The following is a 7,413-nucleotide window of genomic DNA, read 5'->3' as shown; positions in this document are numbered from 1 at the left end:
CCTGCCGCCATTTCCACTGTCCCCGTGGCATGGAGCCCAGACACCTTCCAGGGTCTTGGGACAGGCACTTCCCCCCCAGTCCAGCCTGCATGCTGGCCACCCCATGAACAGATCTCTACCAGATCTCGGCGGAATCCGGCCACTTCGGCCAATAAATCCATTAAAAGCCGAGACAGAGGGGGCAAATCTGGCGGAGACCCAAAATCCTGCATACCTGGTCCGCGGGGGGTCCACGCCGGCAGCATCTCAGTCACTATGTCAATCAAGTCGTGTTGGCCAGAAGCACCTGCTGCCGAAGATTTTCCTTCTGGTTCCCGCATGGCCCGCGTCTTTTGCACAGTCCGCGCAGCAGCCTGGTTTTCTGAATCCACGGCTGGGATGGTCGGAACCAGGGTCTGTTGCTGCCCTGGTCATGTCGCGGCAGGGCATGCAGTTTCTGCACTCTCAGTTCCTGCACCCGGGGCAGTCCACGCCGTGGCTGGGAGCTGCGGCGGCGGCCCCGGTGGAGAGGGAGGGGCCACGCCATTCTGCAGGGGCAGAGGTGGTGTCCCGTGGTCCCCCCGATCACCCTCTTTCTTCAGCATCTCCACTAGCTGATCATTTGGATGAGGGTAGGTGGGTAATACAAAATCATTTGAAGAGTTATACTTGCGCTTTTGGGACCCATCTGCTACTGTGGGGTCGGTCCGGGGTGGGGATTTCTCAGTGCGGTCCATGTCGATCCAAAACAAGGAGTCAAGACAGAGAGAAACATTAAGTTCTGCAGTGTAAAATTCCTGTCCCCTTAACACGTCCCAGACCGATAGCCATGTCCGATGCAAACGAATGGTTTTCTCGTCTCCAAATACCATTTCTTTCCACAGTTCCCTCCCAACCTTCAACCAGAGGGCACAGTCCACGTTCGTCTCCCACACTTCAGGCAGACCGTGTTCCGTAGCGTAGTCCATGAGCATTCTGGTCAGGTGCTGTTTCCACTTGACCGTTGGATCACACCAGGGATGCTCCAAGAAGGATCACAAAAGGTCGTCTTTTTGCATTGGGGGGTCCATCTCCATCCCAAAACCCCAAACCACGCCGCGTGGCCGGCGGGGGTTGGGGAGGGGAGGGTGTCGGCGTACCTTTTGGGGTGCGTGTAGTACGCATCGGTGGTCACCAGATGTCGCTGTTTGGCCGATAGCGGAATGAAGAGTTCTGAGTCCTCTGAGAGTGCTAAAAGACTACTTTATTAAATAATTAACAGATTTATATACACGCTAGAAGGCTATTCGGATTGGCCAACAATCTTCCACCCCCCCAGGGATTGATTGGCCCAGGTGTTTGAGCACCTGTGTCCAAAAGCCGCTTTCAATAACATGAAACATTTTCTTTATTTAGAAAACATAGAAGAAGAAGAGAAAAATTCCCGTGGGAAAGGATCTGTGCTGCCACACATGTGGAACTAATTGCAGGACTGTGGCTTAAGAAACTGGGAAACTGGTCTAGCTCTATTTATTTGATATCCAGTTGTCAAAATATAGTGCTCTTTAAGTGCAGAAACAAAGGGTCCAGATGGATTCTCTATATCTGAGAAATGTGTTTCCCATATAAAAAGAAAATAATTAGTAACACTGCAATGAAATTTAAAACCTTATTGAAAAGAAGGCAACTCTAATGCAGGTCTTGATTAAAATCAAGAATAACTCAGAGATCTTTCCTCTAGGCTACTTTTACTTTAAAAAAAACATTTATACAAAATGGACTTTGACTACCTGAGTCCATAGAACATGAATGAGACTAAAACAAATGCCTTCTAGTCCCACCATTGTCTTCTGTAGCATGAAACCCATGCTTTGTTCCAATTGTGCTGCAATCACTTTTCTCCCATCCTGTAATATTGAGATTTTCTGTCCTACACAAGACACTTCTGGACTCCTCTAACTTTACCAACCTGCTGAAGTCCCTAATAGCATGATCAGATAGACAGGGGTCATGAAGATCAGAGTTAGAGATGTTTGCTTATATCAGCAGGTGGCAATAAGCTAGTGTAGTGATGCCTGATGATTTTTGTCTTTTCTTTTATACCCTTTTGTCTTGGTTTGAAAGACAGGTGTCTGCCAAGAGAGGTTGAACCCTCCCTTAGGACAGAGAATGTGATTTTTCCCCTCCCTCCAAATTATTTAATTTTGAAAATCAAGGGCTTTCAGGCAAAGGTATGGGAAAAAAGGAATATCAATTCTTTACTAGTATCTATAAACAAGCAATAACAATAATAGCAACCACAACTAGAATCAGAAACCAATAGCAGATGACTTGTGAGCTGCCGAGCCTTTTCCCGTGTGGTGTAATCACGGTTGCAAGCAGCAGGGGCGCTGTTGAGCTCCTGGCCGGGCAGGGCAAGTGCGATGACTCCCGAGCGGCTGCAGGTGGCGCTGTGGCGCAGGGTCAGGTCAGCCTCAGGCAGCTGGTAATGGCAGGCAGGCTGAAAAGCATGCAGGGCAGCAAAGCAGCTCGGAGCAGCGAGAAAGCAGGGCGGCAGGGGTAGGAGCTGGCTCTCTCCCCGGCTAGCTAGCAAGGTAGCAAGGATTTCCGTAGTCACAGCAGACACCGCGGTCTCGTGTGGCAGAGGGCGGGGGCAGGCGGCAGAGGCAGCCGGACTCTCCCGGCAGCAGCTGCAAGACAACGCAGCCCGGGGAAATGTGCACTTCCCAGTGGGAAAAAGGGTTGAATCAAAGCTCACCCAGCCAGGAGAAGAAAAAACAGGGCACAGTTGGATTTCCTCTGGTCGCAGCCGAAAAGCCAGGAGCAGCCTCTCCTCTCCCCGTCCGAACCACGAGAGACTGTGTTCCAAGGGCCGGGTCTTCCCTTACCCTGCCCTGCCCAAGCACACCTTTTGTCTTTTACAAAAGACTTGATGGCTCTAAACATCCAACTATTTGTTGCTTAGTAACAGTGATGGAGAAAAATTCTAAGCCCTTCCCCAAACTCCGACAATACCCCACACCCTGCCCCCCTACCCGAGCTTGTTGGTTAAAAAAGAGGAAAGGGGGTGAATAAAAATGGGTTCGTAAGAGTGAGGGGGTGAGTGAACAAAACAGTGTATGAAAAGTTTATTTTTGCCTTTCATTTATCCTCCAACTCGGTTAGGTAATTAAATCACTTTTGGAACTTTAAGTTTGGAGCCTGTCTGCCCTTTTCTTCTGTGCGTCCTCCTACCAGTGTCCTATCTCACTTAACTCATGAAATTGGTGTGTGTTTTTACAGTATTTTTTTTTGCAGCAAGAGAGAGTCGAGGTGCCTGGTGTTTAGTCAGGGTCAAACCGCGACAATGACCTATCCCCGCTTCGTATTATAATGTGTTCAAAAGTAATTTCCATATTCTTGCGCCTGCGTAGTGCCATTTGGTGGTGGGCTTCAGGGGTCTCTGGGAGGAAGTAAACACTCTTCCTCTGAAAAAGGACAGGAGGTCCTCCTCACTGACCTTTTCACCATCCTGTTTTACGCATGCGCTCTGAGTCTCTGTCCCAAAGTCCAAACAACAGCTCTGATTTTAGCCAGCTTGGAAATTCCATGAGTACCAGCTGGGTCACAGTCCTTGTTTTTGTCAATACTCTTTCATTCCCCATCCTGCTTTGGCAAACACAAGGAATGTTAAGTAAGCAATATACACTGTTTAGCAAGCAGTGTCTAACAAGTCATTCCTTAACTTCTAATTCCCTTGTATCAGTCCCTCCTTTTCTATAAAATTAGTAAATTCTTTTGCTAGTACACAAATTCTTCTTCTATCAAATTTCTGCAAAAGGTGTCTCTCAATGCCTTACCATGTGCGTTTGACAGAGAAGTCAAAATTGCTATTCCTTGTAACATTCTCCAATTCCAAACAAATAACACAAAGGAAAAAATAAAGCTAATACTAACTACTATTAAAAGAACAATAATAGGGTGACATAACGTATTTAGAATACCAGTTGCAGTAGGTGACCACCCAAAGAGCACATCCCACCAGTGATGACTTGCATCTTTGCAAGAACCTGCTTATTTTTTCTGTGTCATGATGAATAGTAATTAAAGTTTTCTTTCCATTTTCTTGAACTTCTTTCAAAATTTCAATCAGGTCTTGATGCTTTACTAACTGTCTTACCAATGTAAGGTTCATTCCAATAGGTGTGGGCAACAATTTGTGGTACATAGTGTAATTAGACTTTATCAATTGGAAGGATGCAACTGGGGCTAAATACAAAAAGTCACACCCAATGATCTTAACAAAATTACAGATACAAAAATTAGAATGATTTTTAACATTTATGGTTATATTATCATTATCTATCTTCAGAAAAGCACAAACAGTCCTTAAACACACACAACCTTGACCAATATATACAAGCATAGTTTTTTGATTAGCATTTGGATGGACTTCAAAGTGGAAAATGCCTTGCTCTGTATCACGGCATATGTCCTGGGCATCAATTGTATGGCTTTCACAGATAAACCCCTGTTGTTCTCGTGTAATACAGGATTCCAAATTCACAGTCTGCCACTTTTCCTCTACTATCTGGGCCCATACCCTATGTTCAGAGGGATAGAGCACTGTTCTCTCATGGTTTAGTCCTAGTGCAATAATGGGATGGATAACGTGGACGGTGGCATTACGTATAGTGAGCACAAAGGCTGTGGCCATATTAGCAATAGGGTCATAGGTGAAGTTTACCGGGGTCCACCAGGATTGAAACTTTCTTTCTAGGTCAGTGGCATTGTCCCAAATAACTTTCTGAATTTCAATGGGGAAAGTGCCTTCACTACCTTCTCTTATAGTTAAGGCAGCTGCTGACTGCATCCATAGTTGGGCCTGTATAAAACTAAGGGCTAAGGATACATTATCCTGGGCTATACCAAGTGCATTTATTATTAATTCGTGGTCCTGCTCTTCAACTTCTTCCCATTTTGGTAATACTTTTGAAACTTGCCACTGTCCATTCCCTAATGCTAGTAGAGAAGACTGCAGGGGCTGTCTTAATCTTGCCAAATCACCAGTTACGGTGGCCAATTTATTCATTAATATTTCTGAGTCAATTTCATTTAGAACCCCCAATCCAGTCCCCAACACTCCAGTTAAGTCCCTCTGTACTCTCCTTCTGAAGGGCACTTGTTTCTGCAGCCAGGTTGTCCAGCCTTTGAAGGATGTTTGTAGGAAAGGAGAACATGTTGGTTGAATTTCAGAAACATTGATTTGCATTAACAGTTCAACACGTTTAAGAGACCACTCTGGGTTAAACAACAACTGTTGTTGACTCGTGTTCCTTATTACATATGGGCCAGTTTCATAAATTTTGGGTTCAAGTTTAGGTGGTGTGGTTTGGATTTGGGCTTGAGTGCTGGCATAGGTTGTAACAGGTCCAGCTATAGCATTTATTTTTTAAAAATTTGAACGAGAGCCCATTTGTGTCCTTGGCCCAAAGACAAACCAGCTCAACAGTCTGTACTAATGTAAAAGTATACCAACAGTCCAATTCACTTGAACTGATACAAATCTCCTCATGCTTTTCAGTAGGGGTAGCCGAGACACTTATTTGGGTTGCTTTTTCATGGGTAGTCCCATTAATCATTCGGCATCCTATTTTGATTACTTCTCCTACAGTCCCCTGAAGTTGCCACAATGTTTGTTTTCCCCATTCTTGTCTTGCATGCACTTGATTTTCATGCATAACCACAGTTAACAGATTTAAACCCTTTATATCAGAATACCTCCCCATGGATCCAGTAAACCGCCTAAAAGCTTGGGACCAAGGCCACTCAGTATTGTCCCGGCTAGCAGTACTCCCCCCATCCCTGGATTAAAATTATGATAGTGAGAAAAATAAGTTTCCTGGTTGAACTTGCGTGACTTTCCATGGAGAATTATGGGCTTTCTTTACTCGGGTATGATGAATCCAGGCATTCTGCTCCTTGATTTTAATTGCGGTGAAAGTGGTAAGGAGTACCTGAAATGGTCCTTCCCACTGTGGCTCCAGAGTTTTTTCTGCAAGAGACTTAACATATACATAATGCCCAGGTTGAATATCATGTACAGGACCGTCCAAACCCTGGCTTTGGGTTCCGGCCACATGTTTCTCAATCTTTCTGAGTTGCTTGCTTAAAGCCACCATATAGGGGGTCATTATTTCTTCCCCAACTTGGGTAGATATTCCTTTTTGTATTCTGTATGGTCTCCCATAGAGTATTTCAAAGGGGCTTAACTGTTCTTTAGTTCTGGGTTTGGTCCGAATTCGTAGCAATGCAAGTGGGAGAGATTGGGGCCAGGGTAAATTGGCTTCTTGCCCTAGCCTCACAATCTGTTGCTTGATCAGATGGTTCATTTTTTCCACCTGGCCACTTGATTGAGGGTGGTACAGGGTGTGGAGTTTCCATTTTATGCCTAATTGGCAGCTGATTTGCTGCACCACCCTTGCAATAAAGTGGGGTTCTCTGTCTGAGGACATTGTGCCTGGAACTCTGAAGCGTGGTATTATTTCTTGTAGCAATACTTTAGTTACTTCCCAGGCCTTAGCGGTTCTGGTGGGGAAGGCTTCTGGACACCCTGAAAAGTTATCTGTTAATACTAACAAATATCGATACCCCCCTTTTCTTGGAAGTTCCTTGAAATCAATTTGCCACTGCTGTCCAGGCCCATGGCCCCTCCCAAATTGACCAAGTTTTAATTTGCGGGTAATTTTGGGTTTAGTCTGGAGGCAAAGGTCACACTGCTGGGTTACCTGTTTGATGGTATCTTGTAACTTCCTGGCAATAATCTTATAATTTAAATATTTATATAGAGCATCTACTCCCCAGTGTGTTTTCTGATGTTCCTCCCTAATTAACGACCACAATAAATGAGAAGGGATTACTATTCTTCCCTCCGCTGTATTAGCCCATCCGTCTCAGTTTTATGTTCCCTTCTCACTTTTAATTAACTTCCTATCTTTTTTGATATATTTTGGCTTACCTTCTAGGGAGACCTGCCCAACTGGGATCAAAGCTCCTTCTGCGGTTATCTCACCTTTTGCTGCTTCTTTTGCCTCTCTGTCCGCCAGCTCATTTCCTTCCTCCAATTCAGAGCTCACCTTTTGGCGTGCCTCAATGTCGCTGTAATACCCGAAGAGAATGCAGCAGGCACACACCAATCCAGCGAGAAGCAGAGAGAGTGTTTATTGTTACAACTTCTGCTTATATGTGCTAAAATTCCATAGGTGATTGGTCGGTGATCACCCACCCCCCAGGGTGATTGGCTGAAGTCCTACAATGCCCAATTCCAAACACTCTTTGCCTTAAACCCAAAACAGATCAGGAAAACAGCAGGTGTTCAATTATTATTTACAAAATTAATCTCATTGTTTTTCATAGCTTGCATGGGAAAGGAGAGGTTCTCAGGGTAAAACTCCTGCTTGCAGCTTTTCAATATCC

At 45.0% G+C, this 7,413-nt stretch overlaps 1 pseudogene; it reads right to left on the bottom strand.

The window, feature by feature from the left end:
* Positions 1 to 3,310: 3,310 nt before the first annotated feature.
* On the bottom strand, positions 3,311 to 5,791 carry LOC146425316 (uncharacterized; annotated as a pseudogene).
* Between the last annotated feature and the right edge of the window lie 1,622 nt (positions 5,792 to 7,413).

The sequence above is a fragment of the Lichenostomus cassidix genome, chromosome W (genome assembly GCF_008360975.1).
Source record: "Lichenostomus cassidix isolate B80296 chromosome W, HeHo_3.0, whole genome shotgun sequence".
NCBI classification, from domain to species: Eukaryota; Metazoa; Chordata; class Aves; order Passeriformes; family Meliphagidae; genus Lichenostomus; species Lichenostomus cassidix.
The sequence above is the reverse complement of the archived record's forward strand: the minus strand, read 5'-3'. Positions and strand labels throughout refer to the sequence as shown.